Genomic DNA, 12,188 nt, shown 5'->3' on the forward strand with positions numbered 1-12,188 from the left:
TAAAGATTTTATTTATTTGAGAGAGAGAGAGCACATGAGAGGGGGGAGGGTCAGAGGGCGAAGCAGACTCCCCGCCGAGCAGGGAGCCCGACGCGGGACTCGATCCCGGGACTCCAGGACCATGGCCTGAGCCGAAGGCAGTCGCTCAACCGACTGAGCCACCCAGGCGCCCACTACTTTCTGCTATTATATTACATGTCTGTAGTGAGGAGTGGACCTCATTGTAATGAGGTCTGTGGACTGAGGTGTTGAAATTGTTGGGGGCTCTCTGTGCCTATTAGATCTGGATATGTTTCCTTACCCAGATTAGGGAACTTTACAGGTATTATTTCTTCAAATGAATTTTCTGCCCTTTTTTCTCTCTTCTTCTTCTGAGATCTCTATAATGTGAATGTTCCTAGGCTTGATGGAGTCACTGAATTCCCTATGTCTATTCTCATTTAGCATGATTTTGTTTTCTCACCTGCTCACCTTGATTACTTTCCATTACTCTGTCCTCCAGGGCACTCATTTTTCCTTTGCTTCATCTACTTTGCTATATATATTGCACCAAGTATATTTTTAATTTCATTTATTATGTTTTTCATCTCTGATTTTTTTTTCATCGTTTTGCTAAGGCCCTCAATGATAGCCTCCAGTCTTCTGTCAAATTCAGTATCTTGATCAATTTAAATTCTCTATCAGGCGTATTACTTATCGCTGCATGCTTAGATCTGTTGCTATGATCTTGTCCTGTTCTTTTATTTGGGACATATTCCTCAGATTCCTCATTTTGTCTAATTCACTGTGTCTGTTTCTGTATGTTAGAAAAGTCAGCTATGTCTCCTGCTCTTGAAGTAGTGACCTTTGGAAGAAGAGGTCCTATACCACCTTGCAGTGCGGTGTCCCCCACTCACCAAGATCTGGCGCTCCGGGGCTATCTCCCTTGTATGTTTTGTGTATCCTCATGTTGTGGACAAAGTACCTTTCCTTCAGTCTGGTTGTCTGCAGTGGCTCTTTCCCTGTTGGGAACAGGATTTTTCCCTGTAGTGGTAGTGGGCTAGTTTGAGGGTGCCTTGGGCTTTGGTTGAGTGATAAGGTAGTTCCCACAGATGGAGTAGAACCAAACTGCAGGGTGCTTGTCCTGTGTTGTCCCCTGAGAAGCCTTTGTTGGTTGACAGGTCCTGCAGTCAGACAGCTGTCTGACCCCAGCTTACTGCTGGGGCTACAGCTGGTCTGGGGTGTGTGGTGATCTTTCCCTCTCCCCAGGGCAGAAGTCATTCTGGGTTGGTGCTGCCCCTGTTGGGCAGCTTACATACTCCCAGGCTTGTGGCACCACATTGGGTAGGCTCTGGCCACAAGCATATTGGTGGGGGGGACTGTGGATCCACAACGTGTGTGGAGGTGGGGCATGCAGCTGCAGCATTGTTTGCATGCCAGTTCTCTGTGAGAGGGGACCTACTGCTGCCTTGTCTTAGGCCAGCTATGTTAGTGAAGGTGGATGTGCAGTTGTGGAGGGCAGGAGGCACAATGTTAGCAAAATTTGTGCTGGTCCTCTGCAGAAGGGGCCTGTAGTATCCGAACCAAGGCATGCCCGCTGGAGGAGACATGCCCGCAGAAGGGGGTGGGCCATGGCAGTGCAGTGTAAGCAAGTGAGGTACCAAGGATCTGCTCTGCGCCGGTTATCCTAAGTGGTCCTGTGTTAATGCTAGGGGATGGGGATGGGAAATGGTGCCTGCCAGCTCCTTTGTTCCTGGAGAAGTCTTGGAAGAATCTCTGCCCCACCACATATGCTGAGAGTAGTAAACCACTCCCACATCCCTATGCTGCAGGTGTTTTTGAAACTTCTGGTTCTCTGCTATATCTCTGTAGGCTCTTTGTTGTGCTGTCTCTTTAACAACAGAGATTCGGTCTCAGGCCATCCTGGCTCTCCCGGAGCTAAGTCTGCTGATTTTTTTTTTTAAGTTTTTATTTTAACTTATCAGTATAGGTAACATACAATGCTACATTAGTTACAGATGTACAATATAGTTATTCAGCAGTTCCACACATCACCCAGAGCTTGTCACCTCTTTTACCCACCCCTTCTCTGGTAACCATTAGGTTGTTCTCTAGAGTTAAGAGTCTGTTTCTTGGTTTTCTCTGTGTCTCTCTTGCTTTTTTTTTATGTTTTTTGCTTTGCTCATTTGTTTTGATTCTTAAATTCAACATGATTGAAGTCATATGGTATTTGTCTTTGACTGAATGACTTAGCATTATACTCTCTAGCTTCATGTCCTTGCAAATGGAAAGATTTCATTTTGTTTTTATGGTTGAATAATACTCCATTGTGCATACATAAAGTGTGTGTGTGTGTGTGTGTGTGTATATTTTTATCACTTTATTCCATTCATCAACTGATGGATACTTAGGCTGCTTCTATAATTTGGCTATTGTAAATAATGCTGCCATAAACATAGGGGTGCATATATCCCTTTGAATTAGTGTTTGTGTGTGTGCACGCACCGTGTGTGTGTGTGTGTGTGTGTGTGTGTGTGTGTGTCCCCCACCCCCGAGAAGTGAGAGTGCAGACGGGTTGGAGTGGGGCAGAAAGAAAGAGAATCTTAAGCAGGTTCTACACTCAGTGAGGAGCAGGACACAGGGCTTGATTTCATGACCCCTGAGATCATGACCTGAGCTGAAATCAAGAGTGGTACACTTAACCAACAGAGCCACCCAGGCATCCCTGTATTTTTGTGTTTTTAAAGTAAATACTCAGCAGTGTGATTACTAGATCAGAGGGTAGTTCTGTTTTTGACTTTTGGGGGAACTTTCAAAATTTCCACAGTGGCTGCACCAGTTAGCATTCCCACCAGTAGTGCACAAGGGTTCCTTTTTTTTCCACATCCTTGCAAAACCTTTTTTCTTGTGTTTTTGATTTTAGCCATTCTGACAGTATGAGGGGATATCTCATTGTGATTTTGACTTCCATTTCCCTACTGATGTTGAGCATCTCTTCATGTGTGTGTTGGCCATCTGTAGGTGTTCTTTGGAGAGATGTCTATTCATGTGCTCTGCCCACTTTTAATTGGATTATTTGTTTTTTGGGTGTTGGGTTGTCTAAGTTCTTTAATGTTTTGGATACTAATCCTGTATCACATATGTCATTTGCAAATACTTTTTCCCATTCTGTAGGTTGTCTTTTAAGTTTTATTGTTCCCTTTGCTGTGCAGAAGTCTTTTTTGATAGAGTCGCAATAGTTTACCTTTGCTTCTATTTCCCTTGCCTTAGGAGACATAGCGAGAAAAATGTTGCTATAGGCAAGAGCAGAGAAGATACTGCCTATACTTTCTTCTAGGTTTTTAATGCTTTCAGGTGTCACATACAGGTCCCAAATGCATTTGAATTTATTTTTGTGTATGGTGTCAGAAAGTGGTCTGGTTTAATTGTTTTGCATGTAGTTGTCCAGTTTCTCAACATCATTTGTTAAAGAGACTCTTTTTCCCATTGCATGTTCTTGCCTCCTTTGTCAAATATTAATTGGCCCTATAATTGTGGACTGACTTCTAGGTTTTCTATTCCATTAGTCTAGGTGTCTTGTGTGTGTGTGTGTGTGTGTGTGTGTGCCAGTACAATACTGTCTTGATTATTAAAGTTCTGTAGTATAAGTTGTAGTTCAGAATTGGTGATGCCTCCATTTTTGCTTTTCTTTCTCAAGATAGCTTTGGCTATTCAGGGTGTTTTGTGGTTCCATACAAACTTTAGGATTATGTCTTCCAATTCTGTGAAAATGGTGGTGGTATTTTGATAGGGATTGCATTAAATCTGTAGGTTGTTTTGGTAGTATGGACCTTTTAACAATATTTGTCTTTGGAATTCATGAGCATGGAATGTCTTCCCATTTATTTGCGTCTTCAATTTCTTTCATCAGTGTTTTATAGTTTTCAGAGTACAGCTCTTTCACCTCTTTGGTTCAGTTTATACCTCAGCATTTTGTAATTTCTGGTGAAATTATAAATGGAATTGTTTCCTTTATTTCTTTCTGCTGCTTCCTTATTAGCACATAGAAATGCAACATTTCTGTACAGTGGTTTTGTATCCTGAAAATTTATTGCATTTATCTGTTGTAATAGTTTCTTGGAGGAGTCTTTCAGGTTTTCTCCATATAATACCATGTCATCTGCAAATAGTGAAAGTTTTACCTCCTTACCAATTTGGATGCTTTCTATCTTTTCTCCCCCTTTTCTCTCTCTTCTCCTTCTGGAATTCCCTATAGTGCTTGATGCAGTCATGAAATTCATCCCTCTACTTCCTCTAGCCTATGGACTCCATCAAGTGTATTTTTAATTTCATTTACTGTGTTTTTCATCTCTAATAGGTTCTTTTTTATGTTTTCCATCTCCCTGTTAGTTTACTGATGTCCTCTACTCTTTACTGAAGTCTTGTAACTTTTTGACCATTACTGTAAATTCTCTATCACTTACATCCATTTCACCTAGGTCTCTTGTTTTCTCCTGTTCTTTCATTCAGGACATGGTTCTCTATCGCCCCATTTTGTCTACGTCTGTGTCTCTGTGTTAGAAGAGACAGCTACATCTCCTGCACTGGAAAGGAGTAGACTTAAGATGACGAGGCTCTGTCATACACTGCTGCATTGTGGTCCCTTTTCACCAGAACATGGTGCTTCAGGGTTATCTCCTATGTGTGGCAAATGTGCCCTACTTTCGATGAGCCACTTTTTCCTTTAGTGCAGTCATCTGCACTGGGTCTCTTGGCCTGGCATGGGCATTTGGTCTCTGTGGTGTTAGGGGGCCTGTCTGTGGATGCCTTGGCCTTGAGGCGAGTCCTACCAGGTGTTTGCCTGAGATGGAGTAGCCCCCTACTGCAGGGGCCTTTCCCTCTGTCTTCCCCTGAGAAGCTTTGGTTGGTGGACGGTATTTGTAGTAAGACTAGTTTGCTGCCTCCAGCCCACTGTGGTGGCCTCTGTGACTGGTGTCTGTGTTATGTTTTCCTCTCTGTGGGGCAGGAGTCTCTTGGGAGTGATCCTGGCCACTGTAGGGGCTGCTTGACACTGCCAGGCTTGTGGCACTAACCCGTAGAGGCTCTGGCCGAGAGCATATTCAAGGGGTCAGAGCCTCTGAGACAAAGCAGGAGGGCAGTATGCGGGTACTGGTAGCAGCAAGCTTTGCATGCCACTGGAGGAGACTTGCTGCACCAGGAATGTAGCAGTATGTTGATGAGTCCACTGATTTTTAAAATTCCAGGTTTTATGTCCCACTGGTTGTAAGAACTCAGAAAATTTGGCCCCTCTGATTTTCAAAACCAAACATTATGGGGATTAGTCTTTCCCATGTGGGCTCCCTTATGTGATGGTCTGTTTTTTCTCCCCTCCTTGCGTCCACAGTTCCCTCCCTCACTTATACCGTCCCACAGGACAGTTTAGCTCCGTCATGTCTCTGTCCTTCCTCCCTTCTTTAATGTGGCCTCTTCTCTACAGTGAGTTGCGGAGGTTGTTCTGCCAGTTCCTGGGTCATTTTCTTTGTTAAATACACTGTTTTGAGGGTTATCTAATACCCATGGGATAAGGTAACCGTGGGGTGCTTCTACTCTTCCATCTTCCTGAAAGTTAAATATCCCATGTATATATGTGTCCTTGACTTGACAGAATATACTGCAAATACTCCATTTTCTCTACCCACATTTCAACATTACTATATTGCCACGTAGTATGGTGTTCTTTTTAGGTGAAGTTTTTTTAACTACTTTTATTAATAAATTATACCAAGTACTTCACACATTAAAAACCTTTCATTTGAAGTTTTTTGTTTTTGATAAAAAACATTGGTTTGATATTTATTTTTCTTGTGCTCTTAATATGCCATTTTTTCCCCTCAGACCTTCACAATTGCTGCTATAAAAGTAGCTGTCAGTTTTTGATTAGCAATAATTGCGCCTCGGATAAACCTCATTGGCTATGATACTGCCACTGCACAAAGCTAAAGTAGCTGTCAGTTTTTGAATTCTAAATACCTTACTTAGGGAGAACGTGTGTGCTGATTTTAAAATTCTAATTGTCTTCGTTTTTCAGCAATATTTTATGTGTCTAAATGCTAGTTTGAACTTTTTGAATCTATGGTTTGAGGTCTTCTACACAGTAAAAAGATCTGTGACTACTTCAATATTACTACTCTAGTCCTCTTTCTAGAATGTTGGTTACTCCTATGTTAAACTTATATAATTTGTGTCTTATGGGACACCTATTTTTTGTGATTTTTCCTGAATTTTTTCCCATTCTAAATTTAGATTTCTATCCATATTTCTGCTAGTCTCATGCTCTGTACTATTCAATTTACTGATATTTTTAAGCTTTATACTTTCCCTTATTTTTACATATTCTAATTTGTTGGTCAAAATATTCATCTCATTTGTTTTTTTAAAAACATGTAACTATATTTATTCTTGGGCCTTTATCTGATAATTCCAATACAACTTATTTTTCTAGATCTGTTTTCTGAATTCTGGTGGTTTGATTTCCTTTTATTGCATGCCTGATTTAATTGAATTTTGGAAATTTTATGATGTGAATAGAAAATTGCAATTTGAAAATTAGGGAGACATGAAAAGGTGTTATCTTCCTTCCAAGAGGGTTTGATTTTTCTTCGTACGGAAGTAAGTATAGATCTTGAAGCTGTCAAGACTATGTTTCAAAATTAGTGGGGGATGATTTCTGGTTTTCTTATTTCTAGAGCCCATCCTCTTTGTTGAGTGACTTAAAATATTTATTTAGATCTTACCTCTTAGTGCATGCCCTCTGATAAGCTGAAATTGATCTTATTTCTGTACATCTTAAGATTTGGTCAATACATTGTAGGAAAAGTCACCCATAATGCTCTGATTCTTCTCAGTAACCTTCTTACTATAGAGTTGGCCTTTTGCTTTCTAGACACTTTGCTAACCCTGACTCTAACTTTTATCTCCACAATCCTATGAAACCACCATTAACTCCAGGTCACTGATTTCTGCTTGGTTTGTATGCCCTGTGAGTTGAATCAGTTAAAGCCCTGAAGGGAATAAGTAGAGTTAAATTTAGGTGTCATCGCAAGTTGTTTCTTCTCCGGTATCTTGGTTTAAGTACTGCAAATAGTGCTTCCCCTAACTTTGTAGTTCCTATCACTGGGAAAGTTAGACATAAGGTACTATCACAGGCACAAGAAAAATAAGTGTTTTACCCCCAGCACAGAGGGCTATGCTAGGTCCATTATTTCCCCCTAAAAATTAAAGTAAGTCATGCTGTAGTTGATGAACAATGGGCAAAGTACTATAAAATTACCCTAATCCTCTGTGAGTTAGTGACTGGCAGAGTTCATATAGTGTAATGCAGATGGTGTTATCGCAAATGAATACTCTGAGCAAAGGCAGTCTTTAGATCAGTCTGGGTTTATAGTCAATCTATGCTTTGGCCACAGTAAATTCTGCATATATTCCAACAGTGGACTAAGATACAGTATATATGATACTGAGTTAAACAAATACATAATTCAAAATAAGTAGCAGAGGTGGTTGAAATCAACTTGCCACCAGTGTCATGTAAATGATAATATGGATGATTTATTCCCAGATGTTAACATTAAATGGCTTGAGTATATGAATATAAATGTAGATATACATGTATCTACACATGATTACTTTGTCCAACTGTGTTTGCATCCACAAAACCATCTGTCTATCGAGGTATATCAGAAAGAAAACTAGACACCGAATACTAGGTATTCCTTTAATAAACAAAATGATATATGAGACGGAATATGCAAATCTAAAATAAGCATTGTGATTTTTTTTTTTTTTTAATTGGCAGCAGCAGTGTAGAACACCTGTATAGAATGGCAGTATGCAGGCTCAGGATGTGTCTATAATATTTTTGGGGGGGTTATAATCACACATTTTTCTCCATCAAAGTACTTGAGTCAGTCAGAGAAGACCATTGTCATGCACTTTTAACTCCACTATGTCAGAAAAAAGTATACACTTGAAGCTTAAGCTCTGCATATTCTTCACATAAACCTTACTTAGGGCCATCTGATAGTGAAATCTGACTTGAAAACCCAATCTCTACTCCACTGATAACATTCTAATGTGGCAGGCATAGATCATCATCACCACCATCTTCAAATGATGTGCACACACTTCAAATTTAGTGCACACTTACTCATTTTTACACAAACTTACAGAAAAAGTAAAAAGTCCTTATTCTCAAACATTTAAAATGGTCATTGTAAATTTTGAAAGTAAGTCTTCAACTTTAACTCATTCATTCAACAGACATTGACTGTGTACCTCATAGGTGGGAGGTACTCTTCTAGGCATTGGAAATACCAAACAGAAAACACATTCTATGCATATGTAAAAGGAGGTGTGCTCTCACCTAGAGGTGAAATTTAAGAACATAAATTCCAAGAGAAAAATGAGAAAGTGTGTAGGGCTTCTAGGTGTCATTTTACCATCCAACTTCTTTTCCGCTATGCTTACAAACATAAAATAGAGGATTGTAGTATCAAGTTATATCAGGGTTGACCTTCTTTTCTTAATCGATTCTTTCTTTTCCTACAAATCTAACAGTTTGAACCCTAGAAATCATGCCCAAAATGAAATGAGTGGCTTTTTTAATGATTGCTAGAAAACTATCTACTCTCAGCAGAGTAGAGAGTATAGTGATGATCACAGTAAGGACTTCCAAAGGTCAAAGAAATCCCAAGTACTTGTGCCAGCTGATGCTATGACTAGGGTGTAGCCTATTTTGAGGGAAACATGTCATTATCGTTCTAATTGCATTTTTATGGAGGGAACAAATGAGTTTATTGAATTCTGGCTATTCAAATAGATGCCTATAACTCAGGGTAAAATAGTAAATTCACTTCATTTGAAGCATCTATCATAAAAATGTAACAACTTTTTCTTGAATTTTCATGCATATCAAATTATGGTAAAATTTGACTCAGTGGGTCTGTTTAGAGCTCAGAAGCTTTTATTAAAAAAAAAAAAGGCACAAGACTTCAGCTCTATGGTGAGAAAAAGCCCTTCTTTAAGCATCTTCCTGTCTATCCCATGGATCTGGTAAGGGTTGGGAAGACTGCATTCATGCCTGCCATATTCGATACATTCTGTGTCAAGGTCTCTCTCTAGGAAGAAAGAATCTGTCCTCCTCTCCCTTGTTGGTAATTTACACTTTAAGCCAACTAGGAAGACAGTATTACAGTTTGGCTAACTCTGGTTATTCCCTCTGGGTAGGAATTTTAGGTGCTTTTTGTTCACTGTTGCATCTAGCCTAGAGAACCGTACCTGGTAAGTGACCCCAAAGTCAGGATAATATCTATTTGAGGAAGTTACTGGGAGGATTGGATGAAATCATACTGGAAAATACCAAGCGAACTGCAGGATTTTAGCAGTATTCTGCTCCAGACTTCCAAGTTACCTTGTTCCTCATTCAAATTCCGTCGAAGTCCTGGCACTTCAGTACCTAATTCCAGTTTTCTCCATAGCCTTTATTCCAAGGAACTGAAAGCAGGTCATATAAAGTTTTTTGTTTTTTTTTTTGAAGGAACTTTCCATTTTAGTAGGCAAAGGGGGAGCGAATAAGACTTGTTTATACCTGCAGGCACATTTGGGCTCATTGTAGGAAAGTGCAGCTTTCAGCTGCACATTTACTCAGGAGAAAAGTCTCCCAAAGTAGTGTGTTTCTTGACCACTGGCAAGTATGCAGTCACAGGATAGGGCGGTGGTAGAGGCAGGGGGAGGACCGAATGGGAGATGTGGAGGTAGATTTTAATATTCAGTAAACATTGCTGTTTACTGAATTTATGTGGGAAAACATGAGTCAGAATAAAGTTATATCTAGATTTGACTCGAACTAAATTCAGAATTGTTACAGTAATTTTACATCTCATCTTGCTCCTACATTGAAATTACAGGTCATGCATTCACAGCACTACACCTTATGGTTTTTCCCATAATCACATTGACTCTTTCAGGACTTTTCCCTACTAAATCTTTAGACTGGGTAGGATGTTGCTTTCAGAATTCTGAAGTGGGGGCAGGGGGGGGAGCAAAAAACAACTCTACTACTGTGTTCCACGGTGTAGCTTCTCCTCCTAACATCCCCATTTATTTCTAATTAAGTGCATAAGAGCAATTCAGAATTTTGTAATTTGAAATAATGCCTACCCAGGTGATTTTTTTATAACTATGGGAGAATAAAAAGATACTGTAACTTTTCATTTCTTGCACATAAACCTTCATTGTAATTTCTTCTCAGGAAATTGTGGGAATTTGCTCAACACTAAAAAGAATTAATTGCCTCATGTATTAAGGCAGTTAAACAAATCGTATCATATGAATAACAATGAGTATAGTTTCAAATTAACGGAAAATGAAGGCTAAGATAGGGAAGGAAAGAAAGGAAGCTTATGATGATAGATGTTCAGTTAGTGTTTATTATTCAGTTACTGTCACTATCCATTATACAGATGGCAACACAAAGGTATTGAGAAACTATCTCAGTTAAATACTGATAAAATACAGGGTTTAAAATTCATGTATGCTTCATTCCAAAGTACTTATCTCTTTCAGTTAGGCAAAAGTTAGCTTTAAATGTGAGCTTGATATTGACACTATTAGAAATGGAGTTATAAAGCCATATACTAGCAGAAAGGATTTTCCTCTGTTACCTGGGGCAAAATAATTTGCCACACATACCCTACCACCTTCTCTCTGATAAAACAAACAGGTCTGAGAGATGAAAGATTATCCAGCTTCCTTTAAGCCAATGGTTTTTATCTTAGAGATAGGAGTATCCTCTCACATTTTGAGTCATCTTTTACTAAAAAAGTCCAAACGGGCACAGGACATTTAACACAATGAATAAGAGTCGTCAAAAGTTGCTTTATAGGGCAGTTACATAAAGGAAGCATAGTGACATGAATGCAGGACGAGGCTCCCTTAATATGTTCATTGTTTGTATGTAGCACGCAACATTTCTTCTTTCTGTGCTTGATTCACACTACAATTTATGAAATTACACCAAGTTGTGGTAAACTTTAAAGTCCAAATATTTGAAGATGCCCATGAAAACCAAGTTTATTATACCAGCAGTTAATTATTTAACAGAATCAGGTGTTAAAGCAATAATCTTCAAGTACAAATGTTAATAGTCTAGTCTTGGTTTATATATTCTTAGTTCATTTATTCCTTCATTCAATAAATATTTACTAAAGGCTTAATATTATCAGATACTTCCTTGCTACTGGGGAGTTACTAATTTACAGCAGAAGAGCTCATGGGAAGGAATTCGTGAATAATAGACATGATGAGTAAATCGTATGGTAGGTGAGAAAGGATAAAATGCTGATAAAACAAATCTAGTAGGGAAAGCAAAAGGTGGTACTGGTAGGGATAAGGGTAGGGCTTAGTAGAGCAAAGACTTGAAGTTGATCATGACAATAGCAAGAGGATGCATATTCCAGGCAGAGGAAACCATTATTGCAATGATTCTAAAGGGAGAGCATAGCTCGTATCTGGAAGTATTCAATGACAAATTTCTGGATGGTTAGCAAACAAAATTACTTTCTTAGGGGTAGTAAGAGAGTTGCACATAATAGTGACAGAATTAAGCATATATGGCTTTCTAACTCCGTTTCTAATGGTGTCACTATCAAGCTCACATTAAAGCAAACTGTTGCCTAACTGAAATTCTCTGCAAAAAGAATTAAGCAACATCCTTTTCCTGATTACTGAATTGAGATAACGTAAGGCAAAACTACTCTAGGTTTTAACAAAGAATGAGGAAGGGGTTATTAACTTTAAAGTATACAACCAACTGCTGTGTTCTTGGAGGATATTTTATATGCTTAGGAAACCTTTCTTCTCCTCTATCCCCCACCTCAGAAATAAGAAGCCTTTGCCCCTTCCCCATCTTGAGAGGTTGATTTTTCTCATTCTGAATGGTATTTAGCATATTTTAGGTAGGTGGTTAAAACCTTGTCATTGCATCCAACAAGTATTTTGTTCAATAAATACTTGGTATGCTATGAGGATGACAGAGAAGTGTAAGATACAGTCTCTGCCCTTGATGATGGGATGTGGAAGGCACATACACAAATTAGTATATTTATAAATGAGATCATTACCGTCTTCTCTGTTGCAGCAGAGAGTGGCACACAATCTATAGCTTCAAAAAG

General features: G+C 39.1%; 1 protein-coding gene and 1 pseudogene across 1 annotated transcript in view; both read right to left on the reverse strand.

The window, feature by feature from the left end:
- CDH8 (cadherin 8) overlaps positions 1 to 12,188 on the reverse strand; it is a 334,233-nt gene that overhangs the window by 81,404 nt on the left and 240,641 nt on the right. The gene's annotated exons all lie outside the window — the stretch shown is intronic.
- Positions 5,877 to 5,956, reverse strand: LOC114204333 (U4 spliceosomal RNA; annotated as a pseudogene).

The sequence above is a fragment of the Eumetopias jubatus genome, unplaced genomic scaffold (genome assembly GCF_037043125.1).
Source record: "Eumetopias jubatus isolate StellerSeaLion01/CBP00866 unplaced genomic scaffold, mEumJub1_p1.0 scaffold_10, whole genome shotgun sequence".
Lineage (NCBI taxonomy): Eukaryota > Metazoa > Chordata > Mammalia > Carnivora > Otariidae > Eumetopias > Eumetopias jubatus.